Here is a 21870-nt window from a genome sequence, read left to right as displayed (position 1 = left end):
CCTGACCCAGTGGTATGTGGACTGTTAAAGGAATCTGGTGTATTTTCTTTCACTATTCATAAAAGATGGTGTGGGAAGCTTTTGTTGTCTTGCCTTAATCTTCTGGAATGTGGACCATGATGTTGTATGAACTGTATGATGACTAGTGTAATGTGGGGCTTCTTCAGTAGGAACTGGTAGTTTAAGACCGGCCACAGCATTGATGTTATGGTCATCTTCCATTCTTGTGAGTCCATTTGTAATGGCTAAAGACTAAGAATAAAAATAGCAAATTCATGTATTGAATTTCTGTTTAGCTTTCTATTCCCAACACTAATTATTTGTTTCACTGAAGGCTTTTGCCTAGATTAGAAACCTAACTAAATAAAATATCTCTGAATATCTCAAGTTCTTTTATTTCACAGCAGTGAATTAAATATGCTTTCATATTCTAATGGTACAAATGAAGACAGAATAGGATGAGTAAGGGTAATTTAGGTGGAGAAATCAGCTTTCAAATTGGGCTCTAAAGTGTATTAAAATGCGTTGTGTAAGAAGTCTATACAAAAATACATTTTAATATGTTAATGCTCACAGATTTCATTATATTATCATTTAAGTTGTTGGGAGAGCTTAATAGGTCACAGCTGATGCTATGCTACCTCATACTCATTTTCTTACCAAGTCCTCAACTGCTGAAGAAAAGGAGTTACTTGTGATACGGATATTTTACTGTCATCCCTTCATATAAAAGTAAGAAATTTCAGGGTTAGGGATAACTCATTCAGGAATCTATGTTTACTGATGAGGTTTTAAAGAAAGTCATACCAAGTGGAGGGGGATGCACTTAAGCAGGAGGGTTATTAAAAACCATTAAAATGTTAATCTAGCTTTTAAAAGCAATGCTTTTATCTCTAAGTATAAAGAGGGTGTTTGCTTATTCATTATCTATTCATTCTAAATAGAATAAATCAGTTGGGAGTTAAAAAAGTAGGAACTCATCTTTTCCAATCTGTAAAGGAAATGGCTGAATAAATTAGCTACAAAAACCAATATTTTAGTTTCTTTTCATATTAACGGGGCTTGAATTTAAAACAAAAAACCTTACCTTAGATTTGTAAGATTCAAAGATATGTTCACTTAATTTAGCATGTAGATAATTTTGCTCTAAATAAAAATAGCATAAATGCTCATTGTTTGGTGAGAAACAATCAACAAAATGAAAAGGCAACCTATGGAATGGGAAAAAATAATTGCAAATCATATATCTGTTAAGGGGTTAATCCCCCAAATATATAATGAACTGATGCAACTCAATAGCAATATATATATATATATATATATATATATATATATATATATATATATATATATATATACACACAATTTAAAAATGGGCAAAAGAACTGAATAGACATTTTTCCAGAAATGTGCAAATGACAATATACCTGACATAACTAGTCATCAGGGAAATGCAAATCAAAACCACAGTGAGATGCCACCTCACACCTGTTAGAATGGCTGTCATCAAGAAGACAAGTAATAATTGTTGGTGAGGCTGCAGAGATAAAGAAACTGGTGTGCATTGTTGGTGGGAAAGTAAATTGGTTCAACCACTATGAAAAGCAGTATGGAGGTTCCTCAGAAAATTAAAAATAGAACTACCTTTTGATCCAGAAATCCCGCTTCTGGATATATATCCAAAGGAAATAAAATCAGAGTCTTGAAGAGATATCTATCTGCATTCCCATGATCATTGCTGCATTATTCACAATAGCCAAGATATGGAAACAACCTAAGTGTCTGCTAACACTGATGGATAAAGAAGATGTGATATATATATATTATATATATACATATTTATAACATATATAATATATATACATATAATTCAGCAATGAGAAAGAAGGAAATCCTTCCATTTGGAACAATGTGGGTAGACTTGAGGGCATTATGCTAAGTGAAATAAATCAGAAAAAGACAAATACTGTATGATCTCACTTATATGTGGAATCTTAAAAAGATAAACTCATAAAACAGAGTAGAATGGTGGTTTCCAGGGGCTGGGCCAGGTGGGGGCAGGAATGGGAAGATGTTGGTCAAAGGGTAAACAATTCCAGTTATAAGATGAATAAGTTCTAGAGATCTAATGTACAGCATGGTGACTGTCGTGATACTGTATCATACACTTGAATTTTGCTAGGAGAGTAGATCTTAAATGTTCTCACCACAAAAAGAAATGGTATTTATGTGAGGTTATGGAGGTGTTAACTGATGCTACTTTGGTAATCATTTCGCAATATATAAGTGCATCAAATCAACATGTTGAACACCTTAAACTTACACGATGTTATATGTCAATTATGTCTCAATAAATCTGGGGGGAGATTTTTAAATAAATAAATTTTAAAAGTAATAAAAAGGTCATTGTGAGCTAAGGTAGCTGAAGAAAACTTTTTGAAAAAGGTAGGACTTGAACAAGATGGTGAAGGAAAACTGGAACTCAAGGAAAAGAATGGAATTCTCTGCATTGTTAATAAATAGTGTTAAGGTGCAGAGACAGAAATGGAAATACTGTCATATGAGGGAGGCAGTAAGTGCAGCAGTTTGTTTAGGGGGCAAGAATTTCATATTAGGGAGTAGTGGTTGAGGATGTTGAAACACACTAGGTTCAGATCGTAAAGCTCCTTAATACCAAGATAAAGCCACTGTGAGCAGTAGGGAACCACTGATGGTTTCTGAGTGGGGAGACGAGGACATGTTCAAAGGGATATTTTTCAAGAGAGTGTTTTGCTAGCAGTGTAGAAAATGTTTTAGAGGCAGAGAGAGCAGCTAGAAAGCTCTTGCCTTAACCCAACTGTGAGGCAAAAAAGGCCTAGTATGGGGCACTATTAGCACTGCGAAAACATGCAATAGAGATTAGATTTGGTGACCCTGATAGATTTTAGGGCATAGGAATGGCTCCCAGTCACTCAGATTTGAAACCCTGAAATGATCATGCTTTTGACACCAGTAAGATAGTGGCCTTAATTCCATATATTTCCAAGTGATCATGAAAGGATTTATTTCAGTTAGCTTTGATACATAAAATAAAAAATTCATCATTCAGTTTCATGATGAAGCTTTTCAACTAATCTTAAAATGTAAAATATAAATCACTGCTTTAATTGTATACGTACATATCTTCTAAAAGTAAATCCTGCATCTAAGTTGTAAAGAATATGTATTAAGGTTAAATCAAACAAGTACGCATTCTTTTTTCTTTTTCCCTCCAAGTGCTTTATTTATTTTATCTTTTTATGCAACAGGTTCTTATTAGTTATCAATTTTATACATATTAGTGTATATATGTCAATCCCAATTTCCCAATTCATCACACCACCACCGTCCCCACCACCACTTTCCCCGCTTGGTGTCCATACGTTTGTTCTCTACATCTGTGTCTCCATTTCTGCCCTGCAAACTAGTTCATCTGTACCATTTTTCTAGGTTCCACATATATGTGTTAATATATGATATTTGCTTTTCTCTTTCTGACTTCATTCTGTGCGACAGTCTCTAGATTCATCTGCGTCTCTACAAATGACCCAATTTCATTCCTTTTTATGGCAGAGTAATATTCCATTGTATATATGTACCACATCTTCTTTATCCATTGTCTGTTGTTGGGCATTTAGGTTGCTTACATGACCTAGCTATTGTAAATAGTGCTGCAGTGAACATTGGGGTGCATGTGTCTTTTTGAATTATGGTTTTCTCTGGGTATATGCCCAGTAGTGGGATTGCTGGATCATATGGTAATTCTATTTCTCGTTTTTTAAGTTACCTCCATACTGTTCTCCATAGAGGCTGTGTCAATTTACATTCCCACCAACAGTGCAAGAGGGTTCCCTTTTCTCCACACCCTCTCCAGCCTTTGTTGTTTGTAGATTTTCTGATGATGCCCATTCTAACTGGTGTGAGGTGATACCTCACTGTAGTTTAGATTTGCATTTCTCTAATTAGTGATGTTGAGCAGCTTTTCATGTGCTTCTTGTTCATCTGTAGGTCTTCTTTGGAGAAATGTTTATTTAGGTCTTCTACCCATTTTTGGAGTGGGTTGTTTGTTTTTTTGATATTGAGCTGTATGAGGGGCTTGTATAATTTGGAGATTAATCTTTTGTCTGTTGTTTCGTTTGGAAATATTTTCTCCCATTCTGAGGGTTGGCATTTCGTCTTGTTTGTAGTTTCCTTTTCTTTGCAAAAGCTTTTAAGTTTCATTAGGTCCCATTTGTTTATTTTTGTTTTTATTTCCATTACTCCAGGAGGTGGATCAAAAAGGATCTTGCTGTGATTTATGACATAGAGTGTTCTGCATATGTTTTCCTCTAAGAGTTTGATAGTTTCTGGCCTTACATTTAGGTCTTTAATCCATTTTGAGTTTATTTTTGTGTATGGTGTTAGGGAGTGTTCTAATTTCATTCTTTTACATGTAGCTCTCCAATTTTCCCAGCACCACTTATTGAAGAGACTGTCTTTTCTCCATTGTATATCTTTGCCTTCTTTGTCATAGATTAGTTGACCATAGGTGCGTGGGTTTATCTCTGGGCTTTCTATCCTGTTCCATTGATCTATATTTCTGTTTTTGTGCCAGTACCATATTGTATTGATTACTGTAGCTTTGTAGTGTAATCTGAAGTCAGGGAGTCTGAATCCTCCAGCTCCATTTTTTTCCCTCAAGACTCCTTTGGCTACTCGGGGTCTTTTGTTTCTCCATACATATTTTAAGATTTTTTGTTCTAGTTCTGAAAAAATGCCATTGGTAATTTGATAGGGATTGCATTGAAGCTGTAGTTTGCTTTGGGTAGTAGAGTCATTTTCACAATGTTCATTCTTCCAATCCGAGAACATGGTATATCTCTCCATCTGTTTGTATTATCTTTAATCTTTTTCATCAGTGTTTCATAGTTTTCTGCATACAGGTCTTTTGTCTCCCTAGGTAGGTTTATTCCTAGGCATTTTAATCTTTTTCTGGCAATGGTAAATGGGAGTGTTTCCTTAATTTCCCTTTCAGATTTTTCATCATTAGTGTATAGGAATACAAGAGATTTCTGTGCAATAATTTTGTATCCTGCAACTTTACCAAATTCATTAATTAGCTCTAGTAGTTTCCTGGTGACATCTTTAGGATTCTCTATGTATAGTGTCATGTCATCTGCAAACAGTGACAGTTTTACTTCTTCTTTTCCAATTTATATTCCTTTTTCTTTTCTGATTGCCGTGGCTAGGACTTCCAAAACTACATTGAATAATAGTGTTGAGAGTGGGCATCCTTGTCTTGTTCCTGATCTTAGAGGAAATGCTTTCAGTTTTTCACCATTGAGAATGTTGTTTGCTGTGAGTTTGTCATATATGGCCTTTATTATGTTGAGGTAGGTTCGCTCTATGCCTACTTTCTGGAGGGTTTTTTCATCATAAATCGGTGTTGAATTTTGTTGAAAGCCTTTTCTGCATCTATTGAGATGATCATATGGTTTTTATTCTTCAATTTGTTAATATGTTGTATCACATTGATTTGTGTATATTGAAGAATCCTTGCATCCCTGGGATAAATCCCAATTGATCATGGTGTATGATCCTTTTAATGTATTGTTGAATTCTGTTTGCTAGTATTATGTTGAGGATTTTTGCATCTATATTCATCAGTGATATTGGTCTGTAATTTTCTTTTTTGTAGTATCTTTGTCTGGTTTTGTGATCATGGTGATTTTGGCCTCATAGAATGAGTTTGGGAGTGTTCCTTCCTCTGCAATTTTTTGGAAGAGTTTGAGAAGGATGGGTGTTAGCTATTCTCTAAATGTTTGATAGAATTCCCTTGTGAAGCCATCTGGTCCTGGACTTTTGTTTGTAGGAAGATTTTAATCACAGTTTCAATTTCATTACTTGTGATTGGTCTGTTCATATTTTCTGTTTCTTTTGGTTCAGTCTTGGAAGGTTATACCTTTCTAAGAATTTGTCCATTTCTTCCAGGTTTTCCATTTTATTGGCATAGAGTTGTTTTTAGTAGTCTTGTAGGATGCTTTGTATTTCTGTGATGTCTGTTGTACCTTCTCCTTTTTCATTTCTAATTTTATTGATTTGAGTCCTCTCCCTCTTTTTCTTGATGAGTCTGGGTAAAGGTTTATCAGTCCTGTTTATCTTCTCAAAGAACCAGCGTTTAGTTTTATTGATCTTTGCTATTGTTTTCTTTGTTTCTGTTTCATTTATTTCTGCCCTGATTTTTATGATTTCTTTCCTTCTACTAACTTTGGGTTTTGTTTGTTCTTCTTTCTCTAGTTCCTTTAGGTGTAATATTAGATTGTTTATTTGAGATTTTTCTTGTTTCTTGAGGTAGGATTGTATTGTTATAAACTTCCCTCTTAGAACTGCTTTTGCTGCATCCCATAAGTTTTGGATCGTCATCTTTTCATTGTCATTTGTCTCTAGGTATTTTTTGATTTCCTCTTTGATTTCTTCAGTGACCTCTTGGTTATTTAGTAATGTATTGTTCAGCCTCCATGTGTTTGTGGTTTTTACATTTTTTTCCCTGTAATTGATTTCTAATCTCATAGCGTTGTGGTCAGAAAAGATGCTTGATGTGATTTCAATTTTCTTAAATTTATTGAGGCTTGATTTGTGACCCAAGATGTGATCTATCCTGGAGAATGTTCTGTGCGCACTTGAGAAGAAAGTGTAATCTGCTGTTTTTGGATGGAATGTCCTATAAATATCAATTAAATCTATCTGGTCTATAGTGTTTCATTTACATCTTATGTTTCCTTATTAGTTTCCTGTTTGAATGATCTGTCCATTGGTGTAAGTGAGGTGTTAAAGCCCCCCACTTTTATTGTGCTACTGTCGATTTCCTCTTTTATAGCTGTTAGCAGTTGCCTTACGTATTGAGGTGCTCCTATGTTGGGTGCACATATATTTATAATTGTTATATCTTCTTCTTGGATTGATCCCTTGATCATTATGTAGTGTCCTTCCTTGTCTCTTGTAACATTTTTTATTTTAAAGTCTCTTTTATCTGACATGAGTATTGCTACTCCAGCTTTCTTTCTTGATTTCCATTTGCCTGGAATATCTTTTTCCATCCCCTCACTTTCAGTCTGTATGTTTCCCTAGGTCTGAAGTGGGTTTCTTTTAGACAGCATATATGTGGGTCTTGTTTTTGTATCCATTCAGTGAGCCTGTGTCTTTTGATTGGAGCATTTAATCCATTCATGTTTAAGGTAATTATCAATATGCATGTTCCTATTGTCATTTTTTAAATTATTTGGGTTTGTTTTTGTAGGTCCTTTTCTTCTCTTGTGTTTCCCACTTAGAGTAGTTCCTTTAGCATTTGTTGTATAGCTGGTTTGGTGGTGCTGAATTCTCTTAGCTTTTGCTTGTCTGTAAAGCTTTTGATTTCTCCATTGAATCTGAATGAGATCCTTGCCAGGTAGAGTAATCTTGGTTGTAGTTTCTTCCCTTTCATCACTTTAAATATGTCATGCCACTCCCTTCTGGCTTGCAGAGTTTCTGCTGAGAAATCAGCTGTTAACCTTATGGGAGTTCCCTTGTATGTTTTTTGTCGTTTTTCCCTTGCTGCTTTCAATAATTTTTCTTTGTCTTTAATTTTTGCCAAGTGATTACTATGTGTCTCAGCGTGTTTCTCCTTGGGTTTATCCTGCCTGGGACTCTCTGCACTACCTGGACTTTGGTGGCTATTTCCTTTCCCATGTTAGGGAAGTTTTTTACTATAATCTCTTCAAATATTTTCTCGGGTCCTTTCTCTCTCTCTTCTCCTTCTGGGACCCCTCTGATGAGAATGTTCTTGTATTTAATGTTGTCCCAGAGGTCTCTTAGGTTGTCTTCATTTCTTTTCATTCTTTTTTCTTTATTTTGTTCTACAGCAGTGAATTCCACCATTCTGTCCTCCAGGTCACTTATCCATTCTTCTGCCTCAGTTATTATGCTATTGATTCCTTCTAGTGTATTTTTCATTTCAGTTATTGTATTGTTCATCTCTGTTTGTTTGTTCTTTAAAGCCCTCTGCCTTTTCATCTTGTCTGTCTTTCTGTGAATGTGGTTTTTGTTCCATAGGCTGCAGGATTGTAGTTCCTTTTGCTTCTGCTGTCCGCCCTCTGGTGGATGAGGCTATCTAAGAGGCTTGTGCAAGTCTCCTGATGGGAGGGTTTGGTGGTGGGTAGAGTTGGCTGTTGCTCTGGTGGGCAGAGCTCAGTAAAACTTTAATCCACTTGTCTGCTGTAGGGTGGGGCTGGGTTCCCTCCTTGTTGGTTGTTTGGTCTGAGGTGACCCAACACTGGAGCCTAGCCGAGCTCTTTCATGGGGCTAATGGCAGACTCTAAGAGGGCTCACACCAAGGAGTGCTTCCCAGAACTTCCGCTGCCAGTGTCCTTGTCCTCTCGGTGAGACACAGCCCCCCCCCGCCTCTGCGGGAGACCCTCCAACACTAGCAGGTGGTCTGGTTCAATCTCCTATGGGGTCACTGCTCCTTCCCCTGGGTCCCAATGTGCCCACTACTTTGTGTGTGCCTTCTAAGAGTGGAGTCTCGGTTCCCCCCAATCCTGTCGAAGTCCTGTAATCAAATCCTGCTTGCCTTCAAAGTCTGATTCTCTAGGAATTCCTCCTCCCATTGCCAGACCCCCAGGTTGAGAAGCCTGACGTGGAGCTCAGAACCTTCACTCCAGTGGGGGGGACTTCTGTGGTATAAGTGTTCTCAAGTTTGTGAGTCACCAACCCAGCAGTTATGGGATTTGATTTTATTGTGATTGCACCCCCTCCTACCATCTCATTGTGGCTTCTCCTTTGTCTTTGGATGTGGGGTATCTTTTTTGGTGAGTTCCAGTGTCTTCCTGTTGATGATTGTTCTGCAGTTAGTTGTGATTCTCATGCTCTCACAAGAGAGAGTGAGAGCATGTTCTTCTACTCCGCCATCTTGAACCAATCTCAGTATGCATTCTTTATAGAAATATTGATTAAATTGATTCTCCCTGATTAGTGATTTAAATTGACATGGTTTATTTCACTGATGCAAAGATTCTGTGCCCTCCATGGGTCTCTCTGGAAAGGCAAGGCAGCTCACTGACAGCAGGGACTGGAACATTGCCAATCCAGTCCCAGAGCTGAGCCCACTTTATCTAGAAATTAAAGCAAATAGAAAGTTTCCTGAGGGTCCGTGACAACAGAAAAATGTATGGGGTGTCATTTATGAACCATCACAGAGTTAAAAATCAGGAAGTCAATTATATATTTAGTTTCAATTGTTCTGTAATGGTATCATGTCAATTATATATTCAGTCATGTATTGTTGGCTATTGGTTTGTGTCAGTTACATAGTCTACCTTGTATTATTGGTAAGTTGTCTGTTTCACATGCATCAGATACAGAACTCCTAGATAAAATGGAGGCTCCCCAGGGATAGGGACTACACTTCTGTTTTGTTCCCCACCCCCCAACAGTGAATAGCATGAGATCTGGCACATGGCTAAATATTGATTTAGAATAAGGTATTTCATAATAGTTAAGTCTGGATCCATACACTATTGTGAACCTCTCTAACACTTTGGATTCCACAACAGTACTGGAAATGTTGACTTATACCAGCAAGATGACTTTATGTTCCTTTTAGAGTTGTTTCCAGAGATACTGTTCATGTACAATCATGCAGGATACAAAGTACAAAGTAGAAATATATACTTATTAAGAAGAGAGGATCTGACTGATTAATGGTCATTTCTTGGCTTTTTCACTTGGGTCTGCCAGTTAAACTTGCTGAGCTCAGAGTTTCCCTACCTGAAAAATAGGACAATAATTCCTGCCTTGGCAACTGGTTGTGATGATTAAATACAATAACATGTCAGTGTCCTGGAAGCACCAGTTCCTTGGAGTAAGAACAGGTAACCCATTGTCCATCTTGTTGAGATGTGCTACAGGGATGACAATAAATCTCTCTTTATGACAAATCAATTCAGAAATTCTGGTTGTGAGTAGCAGTGTCCATGGCCAATACTAAGGTACTGTTAAGCTCTGAAATGCTGTGATTTAATTCTCATGATTCCTTTTCATATGTATTGTCATTTATAAACAAAATATTTTCACAACTGTTATCTCATTTGACCTTCACGACTGAAAGAAATGCATTAAAAGCATTAACTTCTTTATTGAGTCCTTAATACATGATAAATGAATACATGTTCTCAATAAAACCACTGAGTACTGGTGATGCTGGCAATACATCAGTGAAAATACAGATGTACAGATGAAAATTCCTGCTGTCATAGAACTCACATTCTGGTGAATTGAACTCTGAGTGAAGAAACCTGGCTTCTAGTTCTGATGTAGCTACTAGCTCACTAGTTGTAAGAGGAAAATGTATGTGTGTTTATTTTCATGTATGCACATGTTCTTACCTAGATGCTTTCACAAGACCCTTATTGTCTCAAATAGAATACTGGTTTAATCCCACCCATTTTCAAAGTTTACAGAACTTGTCTTTAGAATGCATAGAATTTCTCTGGGCTCTGTTTGGTGGCACCTGTGGGCAGCACTTGGTAAAAAGTGCCTTGTCTCAAGGAGGGACCTGGGAACAGTTATTTACAGTCTGGATTTTTTCAGCATGTTATTTTAGACATCTGCCTTTCATTTTGATTTTCATTTTGTTTAAATTTTGAATTTAATGCAGAGTAGTGTGGAGGCTCTGAATTGTTTGCTTTCTTTCTGTGTAATAAGGCTGTGCCATCCAATTATTGCAGCTCCTTAAAGAATCTCAATTGAATGAAATAATTCTTTTCTAAGTGTTTTCTCACCTCTCTTCTTTAGCCTCACATCCTCCCTGGGAATTTTGGGCCTGTTATTATGCTTGCTTTTTGACAGTAGGAGGAACTAAAGTATAAAGAAAATAAATAGGTACGCCAATATTCTCTGGGATTAAAAAGCAGTGTTACTCTTAGACTTGTGATTTGTTCATTACAGTAGGTTTTCCCAACTCAGCCGCCAGAGATCAACCACACCAGGAGAGAAAGCTACAGTTGTGCTGCACTTGGAATCAAAATACTTGGCCTCTGGTCCTAGTTCTACCTCTTTTATGACCTTGGACAAGCAGTTAAGCTCTCTGGGTTTCTGAAAATATAGGATAAATGATAGGCTTTTCTTGACACTCTCTCTTTAGATATCTTTCCCTAATCTTATCTTCTTTCCTCTGATTTTCTTTTACTCTCAACTTTTCTTACTCCTATTTCTTGTCCTCCTGAGACTTGTTGTCTCTTGTAGCCCTGACTCTGATCTTCTTTAGCCTTCCCCTCCTCCTCTTGGTGTCATATTGCCCTATGTAATATTTGCTGATCTGTTTCTTACATCATCCTTGAATGAAGAGAAAAGAAGCCTAATTTGGCATCTTTACAAAGAATACGAGATCTTAACTGTCAAAATGAAACATTAAACACAATGAAGATTAAAGGTCCTAATTAACTTGGTAAAGGTCTGTTTTACTTTAAGGAGCTAACAAAGAACTTTATTTAAATACATTTTCTAAAAGAAGCTATTGAGCTAGGGAAACTATATATTAATTTGGTGTGAGGGGATGCATGTATATGTGTGTATAATTTTAATTAAGTTTGGATGTTGTTTGGATCCTATGTGTAAATTATATGTACCAAATGAGTTATTGTTAGTCATTAATAGTGAATAGAATAGCTTCTGAGATGTGTTAGTCACTATTTACTGCGGCAGAATGCTAGAAATACTGATAGCATGAAACTCTACCTCCTAATTATTCCCAGGGTCCAATTCTGCCCTCTATCTAATCTTCACTAAGTCATAGCAACATATATTTCAGTAAGTTATGGTTTAGATATCTGGTTGGAAGGGGATGGATTAATTGAACCACGTTAATGTTTTCTTTGAAGCTAGAGTTTTCCTTCTCTTATGTTCAGATGGGAATTTATCATACCAACCCAACCCCCTTACTAAGAGATACTTTTTAATGCCTGGAAGGCAAGGGCAAGGAGCACAGAGGCTTTCTTCCTACATAACTCAGGAGTTTACTATCTTGGGACCCTATGAAGAAAATGAGAATCATGTTACTGTGCTGTGGATAGCCAAGAAAGTGAGAAGCTGGCTGTATGATACTGCTAGTTTCCTCTCCAAGTTGCGTGTGTGTGTGTGTGTGTGTGTGTGTGTGTGTGTGTGTGTGTGTGTGTGTGTTAGAGGTGGGTTCGAAGAATCTAAGCAGCCCAGAGACATGGCTAGGCAACACTAATTACCTTGCTTAGAGGTGTGGATGACTTTTGCTGACAGCATGTGAACTCAAACACTCTTACCCCTCACTGCTAGTCTCTTTAATCTAGGCTATGTTAAAATTGCTACTAGCTCGGTGCTTTGTGACCACCTAGAGGGGTGGGAAAGGGAGAGTGGGAGGGAGATGCAAGAGGGAGGGGATATGGGGATATATGTATACATATAGCTGATTCACTTTGTTATATAGCAGAAACTAACACAACATTGTAAAGCAATTATACTCCAATAAAGATGTTTTTTAAAATGCTACTAGCTAAGGAATAGAGCTGTAAGTGAATACCTGAAACCGGTGGAGTGTTTGGATTTGTCTATAAGATTACTATGCTAAATATGTGAATTGCAGTTTTTAACACCAGACATAAGGGAATTTTATCAATAATGAGACCCTGAAATGCAGACAGCTTCTATTTCAAGTAGGATTCTTTCTTACACACTTACGGGAAGGAACCAATCCCATGGCACATGGCCTACAGGTGATATATGGAAGGAAAGGGAAAATGAAAGGGGAAGTCATATTGGGAGATGACACTGGAAAGGTAAACTATGTAAGCCTTATCTTTGAAGACTGCGAATGCCAGGCTGAGTGATCTAAAATATATTGTTTACATATACAGTTAGAGCAAGTCTCGTTGTGATCTGGACTATATGGGGGTAGAAGAGTGTATCCTTAGGGTTTAAACAAACCTCGCTTTGAATTTCTCTTTCTCACACTTACTATAGGACCACTGCTATGTTGCTGCTTCTTTAATGTGTCTCACTATTCTCCTTTGTAGAATATAGATAATAGTAATTTCTCTTGCATAGTTGTTAATATTAAATGTTGTAAATATTATGTGAGATAATGTATATAAAGTTCAGTGCCTGGCATGTTGTAGGTACTCAAAATAGTGGCTGTTATGAGTAGTCCTTGGACTTTGTATTACAGCCCTTTGGTTCTGGTTTGTTCATAGAGTTTTGGAAGAAGCAAATGAGGTTGCTCTGTTGAGCCATTATGTCATTCCTAATTTGTAGAGCAGTTGATAAACTTCATTTGTGTTATTTCATTTGATCTTCACAATGAACCTTAGAACTTGTTAGGACTGTTTTACACATGAGAAAACTAAGGCCTAGAGGAGAAATGAATTGCTTAAGGTGACATAATAATGTCAGAGATAACACTAGAATCCAGAGATCCTAATGCTCAATTCAGTGCTCTTTTCATTGCACCATACTCCTCAAAACTGGAGCTTAGGTTACTTTTACTTTGATTTGTTTCTGCCAAGGCTATGGTAGACCATATTGCGTAGGTTTTAAAGTTAGAGCTATATGATTGGCACAAGATTAAGCAAGAACAGTAATTTACATACTAATGTATGTTATTTAATGTAAACCCACTAGAAAACCTCCACCTCCACATTTCTCCCCATTTTATCCTTGAAGACTAGCATTTATTAAAAATTAAAATAAATAAAAAGGCCTCTTACCCTTGAGACGAGCTTTTTGTAATTGTAATTTTTCTAAAAAATCCTAATTACAAAGCAATGCAGCTTTCAAGTAGTACAAGTGTGATTCAATTTATAACTTGCAATCATTATCTTTCTCTGTCTAGAGAAGAAAACACACTGAAATTTTCTTCTTTTCAGAAATACCAAAGCGATGTTGATATATTTTCTTTCTTCCTTTTGATAGAGCCTCCTCTCATAGAATTATTTTATAATCCTGTTTAAAAGCCGGTTCCACCAATAACTGACTTTGAGTTCCCTGGGTTCCAATGTTTATTACTCCACTCTTATTTCTGCTCCTTCACATGCAGTAAACCAAACACCCTCATCATTCAGCCAAACAATGAGTACCTCCCGTGTGCTAAACACTGCATAAGATGCAAGTGTGATTAATACTGGAAAGTCTTGAAACTTAGGCACTGTGGGTATGGGTATTGGGGGATGGGGGCTGCAAATGCAGTGTGTGCAGTAGAAAGAGCAATGGATTTGGCATGAGGAAAACTGAGTTCAAGCTCCAGCATATCATATGAATCAGTTTCTTTATCTGTTAAATGAGGCCACTGAACTAATGTCTCTGCTTAGTGTCCTTTGGTCCAGTGTTGGCCCAAAATTTCTAGTTCGATATTTTAGGCTATTAAGCTGTTAAGCTGGGGGTTAACCAACTCCTCCGAAGATTCCACAAATAAAGAAAAAACAGTATAAGTACAGCTGTCTGACTTTTCTGGTGATTTTCTGTTCAGGTTTCTTGTGAAACAGAGTTCCATGTTTCATAGATTCCAAGTAAAACACCCTGAAGTGAACAGTTGCCTTTGCCCCATCTGGGCACAGGAACGGTCCTACAATTTTAATTATATTATGACTTTTATTTTTGCTTTTTATTCCTAGTAGAAATAATGTTCTGGATGTGACAGGAAAGTGTTAGAACTTTTTGTTTTTTTAAGCAGAAATGTACTCCCTCCTCCAACAACAAAAAAGCTCCTTTCCATTTCCATTGTAATTTGAAAGGGTCATCTTTGTTTAGAGATTAGAGAGCCTTAGAATGCCATATGTAAAAGCTAATAGAGACTATATAGCTACTGAAGAAACTGAATCAATAATTAACCTTCCCAAACAGAAAGCACTAGGACCAGATTGATTCATTGGTGAGTTCGACCAAACATTTAAGGAAGAAATTGTACAATCTCTTCCAGAAAATTGAAGTAGAGGGAATACTTCCTAAACCGTTTTGTAAGGCCAGCATTATCCTAATAACAAAACCAGACAAAGACCAAGAAAGGAAAGCTACATACCTCTCATGAACATACATGCAGAAATCCTCAAAAATATTACCAAATCAATCCAATAATGTATCAAAAGAATTATATAACACAACCAAGTGGGATTTATTCCAAGTATGCAAGACTTTTTCAACATTTTAAATACAATTAATGTAATCCATCACATGAACAGGCTAGAGAAGAAAAATCATATGATCATATCAATAGGTGAAAAAAAAGCATTTGACAAAATCTAACACCATTTTTTTTGCCCTTGTTAGAAACTTTTTTTTACATCGTTATTGCAGTATAATTGCTTTACAATGGTGTGTTAGTTTCTGCTTTATAACAAAGTAAATCAGTTATACATATACATATGTTCCCATATCTCTTCCCTCTTGCGTCTCCCTCCCTCCCACCCTCCTTATCCCACCCCTCTAGGTGGTCACAAAGCACCGAGCTGATCTCCCTGTGCTATGCGGCTGCTTCCCACTAGCTATCTATCTTACGTTTGGTAGTGTATATATGTCCATGCCACTCTCTCACTTTGTCACAGCTTACACTTCCCCCTCCCCATATCTTCAAGTCCATTCTCTAGTACGTCTGTGTCTTTATTCCTGTCTTACCCCTAGGTTCTTCATGACATTTTTTTTCTTAGATTCCATATATATGTGTTAGCATATGGTATTTGTCTTTTTCTTTCTGACTTACTTCACTCTGTATGACAGACTCTAGATCCATCCACCTCACTACAAATAACTCAATTTCATTTCTTTTTATGGCTGAGTAATATTCCATTGTATATTTGTGCCACATCTTCTTTATCCATTCATCCGATGATGGACACTTAGGTTGTTTCCATCTCCTGGCTATTGTAAATAGAGCTGCGATGAACATTGTGGTACATGACTCTTTCTGAATTATGGTTTTCTCAGGGTATATGCCCAGTAGTGGGATTGCTGGGTCATATGGTAGTTCTATTGGTAGTTTTTGAAGGAACCTCCATACTGTTCTCCATAGTGGCTGTACCAATTCACATTCCCACCAGCAGTGCAAGAGTGTTCCCTTTTCTCCACACCCTCTCCAGCATTTATTGTTTCTAGATTTTTTTTAACTTCTTTATTGGGGTATAATTGCTTTACAATGGTGTGTTAGTTTCTGCTTATAACAAAGTGAATCAGTTATACATATACATATGTTCCCATATCTCTTCCCTCTTGCGTCTCCCTCCCTCCCACCCTCCCTATCCCACCCCTCCAGGCGGTCACAAAGCACCAAGCCAATATCCCTGTGCCATGCGGCTGCTTCCAACTAGCTATCTCCCTTACTACGTTTGTTAGTGTGTATATGTCCATGACTCTCTCGCCCTGTCACAGCTCACCCTTCCCCCTCCCCATAACCTCAAGTCCATTCTCTAGGAGGTCTGCATCTTTATTCCTGCCTTACCCCTAGGTTCTTCATGACATTTTTTTTCTTAAATTCCATATATATGTGTTAGCATACGGTATTTGTCTTTTTCTTTCTGACTTACTTCACTCTGTATGACAGACTCTAGGTCTATCCACCTCATTACAAGTAGCTCAATTTCGTTTCTTTTTATGGCTGAGTAATATTCCATTGTATATATGTGCCACATCTTCTTTATCCATTCATCTGATGATGGGCACTTAGGTTGTTTCCATCTCCGGGCTATTGTAAATAGAGCTGCAATGAACATTTTGGTACATGATTCTTTTTGAATTTTGGTTTTCTCAGGGTATATGCCCAGTAGTGGGATTGCTGGGTCATATCATAGTTCTATTTATAGCTTTTTAAGGAACCTCCATACTGTTCTCCATAGTGGCTGAACCAATTCACATTCCCAACAGTAGTGCAAGAGTGTTCCCTTTTCTCCACACCCTCTCCAGCATTTATTGTTTCTAGATTTTTTGATGATGGCCATTCTGACTGGTGTGAGATGATATCTCATTGTAGTTTTGATTTGCATTTCTCTAATGATTAATGATGTTGAGCATTCTTTCATGTGTTTGTTGGCAGTCTGTATATCTTCTTTGGAGAAATGTCTATTTAGGTCTTCTGCCCATTTTTGGATTGGGTTGTTTGTTTTTTTGTTATTGAGCTGCATGAGCTGCTTGTAAATTTTGGAGATTAATCCTTTGTCAGTTGCTTCATTTGCAAATATTTTCTCCCATTCTGAGGGTTGTCTTTTGGTCTTGTTTATGGTTTCCTTTGCTGTGCAAAACCTTTGAAGTTTCATTAGGTCGCATTTGTTTATTTTTGTTTTTATTTCCATTTCTCTCGGACGTGGGTCAAAAAGGATCTTGCTGTGATTTATGTCATAGAGTGTTCTTCCTATGTTTTCCTCTAAGAGTTTGATAGTTTCTGGCCTTACATTTAGGTCTTTAATCCATTTTGAGCTTATTTTTGTGTATGGTGTTAGGGAGTGTTCTAATCTCATACTTTTACATGTACCTGTCCAATTTTCCCAGCACCACTTATTGAAAAGGCTGTCCTGTCTCCACTGTACATTCCTGCCTCCTTTATCAAAGATAAGGTGACCATATGTGTGTGGGTTTATCTCTGGGCTTTCTATCCTGTTCCATTGATCTATCTTTCTGTTTTTGTGCCAGTATCATAGTGTCTTGATTACTGTAGCTTTGTAGTATAGTCTGAAGTCAGGGAGCCTGGTTCCTCCAGCTCCGTTTTTCATTCTCAAGATTGCTTTGGCTATTCGGGGTGTTTTGTGTTTCCATACAAATTGTGAAATTTTTTGTTCTAGTTCTGTGAAAAATGCCAGTGGTAGTTTGATAGGGATTGCATTGAATCTGTAGATTGCTTTGGGTAGTAGAGTCATTTTCACAACATTGATTCTTCCAGTCCAAGAACATGGTATATCTCTCCATCTATTTGTATCCTCTTTAATTTCTTTCATCAGTGTCTTATAATTTTCTGCATACAGGTCTTTTGTCTCCTTAGGTAGGTTTATTCTTCCTAGATATTTTATTCTTTTTGTTGCAATGGTAAATGTGAGTGTTGTCTTTATTTCACTTTCAGATTTTTCATCATTAGTGTATAGGAATGCCAGAGATTTCTGTGCATTAATTTTGTATCCTGCAACTTTACCAAATTCATTGATTAGCTCTAGTAGTTTTTTGGTAGCATCTTTAGGATTCTCTGTGTATTAACATCGTTTTTTGATTAAAGAAAAACTCTTAGCAAGCTAGGAATATAGGGGAAATTCCTCAATTTGATAAACAACAACTACCAAAAATCTGCAGCTAACATCATAGCTAATGGTGACAAATTAGATGCTTTCCTAAGATGGGGAGCAAGACAAGCATGTCCACTCTCACCACTTCTATTAAACATTTTGCTGGAAAGTCCTAGATAATGTAGTAAGACAGAAAAAGGAAATAAAAGGTATTAGGAAGGAAGAAATAAAGCTATCTTTGTTTGCAGAAGACCTGATTGTTTACGTAGAAAATCCTAAAGAATCAGTGACAAAAAACTCTCTCGGAAATAAGGAGTGATTGTAGCATGGTTATAGGATACAAGGTTAATATACAAAGGTTAATTGCTTTCTTATATACTAGCAATTAATTATGAATTTTAAAACACAATACAATTTACATTAGCAACAAAAAATGAAATACTTGGGTATAAACCTAACAAAATATGTACAATGTGCAAAAATATGATCTATATGAGGAAAAAAACAAAAGTCTGATGAAAGAGATCAAAGAAGATCTAAATAAATGGAGAGATATTCAATGTACATGGATAGAAAGACTCAATATTATCAAGATGTCAGTTCTTCCCAACTTGATGTACAGAGTTAATCCAATCTCAATCAAACCCCAGTACGTTATTTGGAAGATGTCAACAAACACTCTAAAGTTTATATGAGAAGGTAAAAGAAACAGAGTAGCCAACACAATATTGAAGGAGAAGAACAAAGCTAGAGGACTGACACTATCCAACTTCAAGACCTATCAGGACAGTGTGGTATTAGCAAGAGAATACACAAATAGATCAGTGGAACAGAATACACACACACACACAGATATAGCCAACTGATCTTTTACAAAGGAGCAAAGGCAATTCAATTGAGAAAGGATAGTCTTTTCAACAACTACTGGTGGAACAATGGGACATCTACGTGTAAAAAAGTGAATCTAGACACAGACATTACATCTTTTTCAAAAATTAACTCAAAATGCGTCATAGACCAAAATATAAAATGGAAACTATTAAACTTCTAGATGATGACAAAGTAGAAAATCTAGGTGACATTGTGTTTGATGATGACTTTTTAGATACAACACCAAAAGCATGAACCATTAAAGAAAAATTAGTAAGTTGGGCTTATTTATTTATTTATTGGCTGCATTGGGTCTTCATTGCTTCACACGAGCTTTCTCTAGTTGCAGTGAGCCAGGGCTACACTTTCTTGCGGTGCATGGGCTTCTCACTGTGGTGGCTTCTCTTGTTGCATAGCCTGGGTTCTAGGCATGCGGGCTTCAGTAGTTGTGGCACGCAGGCTCAGTAGTCATGGCTTATGGGCTCTAGAGCGCAGCCTCAGTAGTTGTGGTGCATGGGCTTAGTTGCTCTGCGGTATGTGAGATCTTCCCGGACCAGGTATCAAACCCGTGTCCCCCACATTGGCAGGCAGATTCTTAACCACTGTGCCACCAGGGAAGTCCCTGGGCTCAGTTAAAACTTAGAACTTCTGCTCTGTGGAAGACACTATTAAAAGAATAAAAAGACAAACCACAGACCAGGAGGAGATATTTTCTGTTAAAGGACTGGTGTCCAAGATATATTTAAAAAAACTTTAAAAAGTAAACAGTAAGAAAACAACTTAATTTAAAAATGGGTAAAATATCTGAACAGAATATATACCAATGGCAAATAAGCATATGAAAAGATGCCAAACATCTTATATCATGAGGAAATTGCAAAATAAAACATTAATGAACACACCCATGTTCAGAGCAGTAGTATTCACAATAGCCAAGAGGTGGAAGCAACCCAAATGTCCATCAATGGATGAGTGAATAAACAAAATGTGGTATATACATGCAATGGAATACTATGCAGCATCTGAAAAGGAAGGAAATCCGTCACATGCTACAACATTTATGAACCTTGAGGACATTAAGTGAAATAAGCCAATCACAAAAAGACAAATACAAGTCCAATTATATGAAATATCTAAAGTAGTCAAATTCATAGATATAGAAAGTAGAATGATAGTTACCAGGGGCTGGGGGAAGGAGCAAAGAGAAATTGTTGTTTAATGAGTATAGAGTTTCAGTTCTGCAAGAAGGTTCTGGAGATCAGTTTCACAACAGTGTAAACATACTTAATACTATTGAACTGCACTTAAAATGGTTTAGATGGTACATTTTCTGATATGTTTCTTACCACAAAAAAGATCAGCTATTAAAAAACAACAATGAGATACCAGTATACAGTATAATAGATACACCTATTAGAATGGCAAAAGTCCAAAACACTGACAATACCAAATGCTGACGAGGATGTGGAGCAACAGGAATTCATTGCTGGTGGGACTGAAAAATGGCACAACCACTTTGGAAGATAGTTTGACAGCTTCTTACAAAACTAAACATATTCTTACCATATGATCCAGTAATTGTGCCCCTTTGTATTTATCAAAGTGAGCTGAAAACTTATGTCCACACAAAAACCTGCACACAAGTGTTTATAGCAGATTTATCTATAATTGCCAAAACTTAGAAGCAACCAAGATGTCCCTCAATAGGTGAAGAATAAACACACCGTGGTACATCCACACAATAGAATATTATTCAGCAATAAAAAGAAATGAGCTATCAATCCATGGAAATTACTGAATATCAGATTAAAGAATAAAAGGAGCTCCTACGGAAAATACTAGAGGGAGGAAAGTTAGACTCATTATCTGAGGATTTGGTGCTCTCAAAAGTAGAAACCTTTCTGATGACACTTATGTAAGTTGGTTGCTTGAGATTTGCTCATCAGGTCTATAAGGAAGACTCATAAATGCCTCAGCAAACCCCTTAAATGCATATTGCTAAGTGAAAGAAGCCAATCTGAAAAGGCTACATGCTCTAGGATTCTAACTATATGACATTCTGGAAAAGTCAAAACTATGGAAATAGTAAAAAGATCAATGATTGCCAGAAATTCAAGGGAAGAATGAACAGGTGGAGCACAGGGGATTTTTAGGGCAGTGAAACTATTCTGTGTTATACTGTCATGGTGGATCCATATTGTTATACATTTGCCAAAGCCCATAGAATGTACAGCACAAAGAGTGAACAGTAATGTAAACTATGCACTTTAGTTAATAATGTATCAACATTGACTCATAAGAAAGAAGAAAAACTATGTTAAATATTATTTATCTTTGAAAAATGATAGTACTGGCCCTACTTACTTGTCAGAGTGTGAGGAGGTACTAATGAGATTGAGGAGAGTGTCTTAGATTTGAGTTTGAACCCTTTCTCTGCTGTTTATTAGCTGTGTGATTTGGGCAAGTTATTTAACTTCTCTGAGATGTGGTTTGTGGGTTTTTTTTTTTAATGGAGTTAATTGTGGCTACCTTGCGGCATTATTGGGAGGATTATAAACAGGAATGGATAAAAAGAGATTTAGCATGAGGCCTGGTACAAAGTAAGTGCTCAGTATCCGATAGCCTTTGAAGCAAAAGATTGGAAACAACTGAAATGTCCATCAGTAGGGGACCAGCTAAATAAATTTTACTCTATGATCTATCCATGCAATAAATATTTTGCAGCTATAAAAAAGGATGAAACATTCTGAAA

The 21870-nt window shown here is 36.8% G+C and overlaps 1 protein-coding gene across 1 annotated transcript in view; it reads left to right on the top strand.

Moving 5' to 3' along the window:
• The window catches only part of NEXMIF (neurite extension and migration factor), a gene marked incomplete at its 3' end in the record, with an annotated part of 144272 nt that overhangs the window by 59050 nt on the left and 63352 nt on the right, over positions 1-21870 (top strand). The gene's annotated exons all lie outside the window — the stretch shown is intronic.

This window comes from Stenella coeruleoalba (assembly GCF_951394435.1).
Source record: "Stenella coeruleoalba genome assembly, chromosome: X".
Lineage (NCBI taxonomy): Eukaryota > Metazoa > Chordata > Mammalia > Artiodactyla > Delphinidae > Stenella > Stenella coeruleoalba.
Note: the sequence above shows the minus strand (reverse complement) of the source record. Positions and strands in the feature narration are given on the sequence as shown.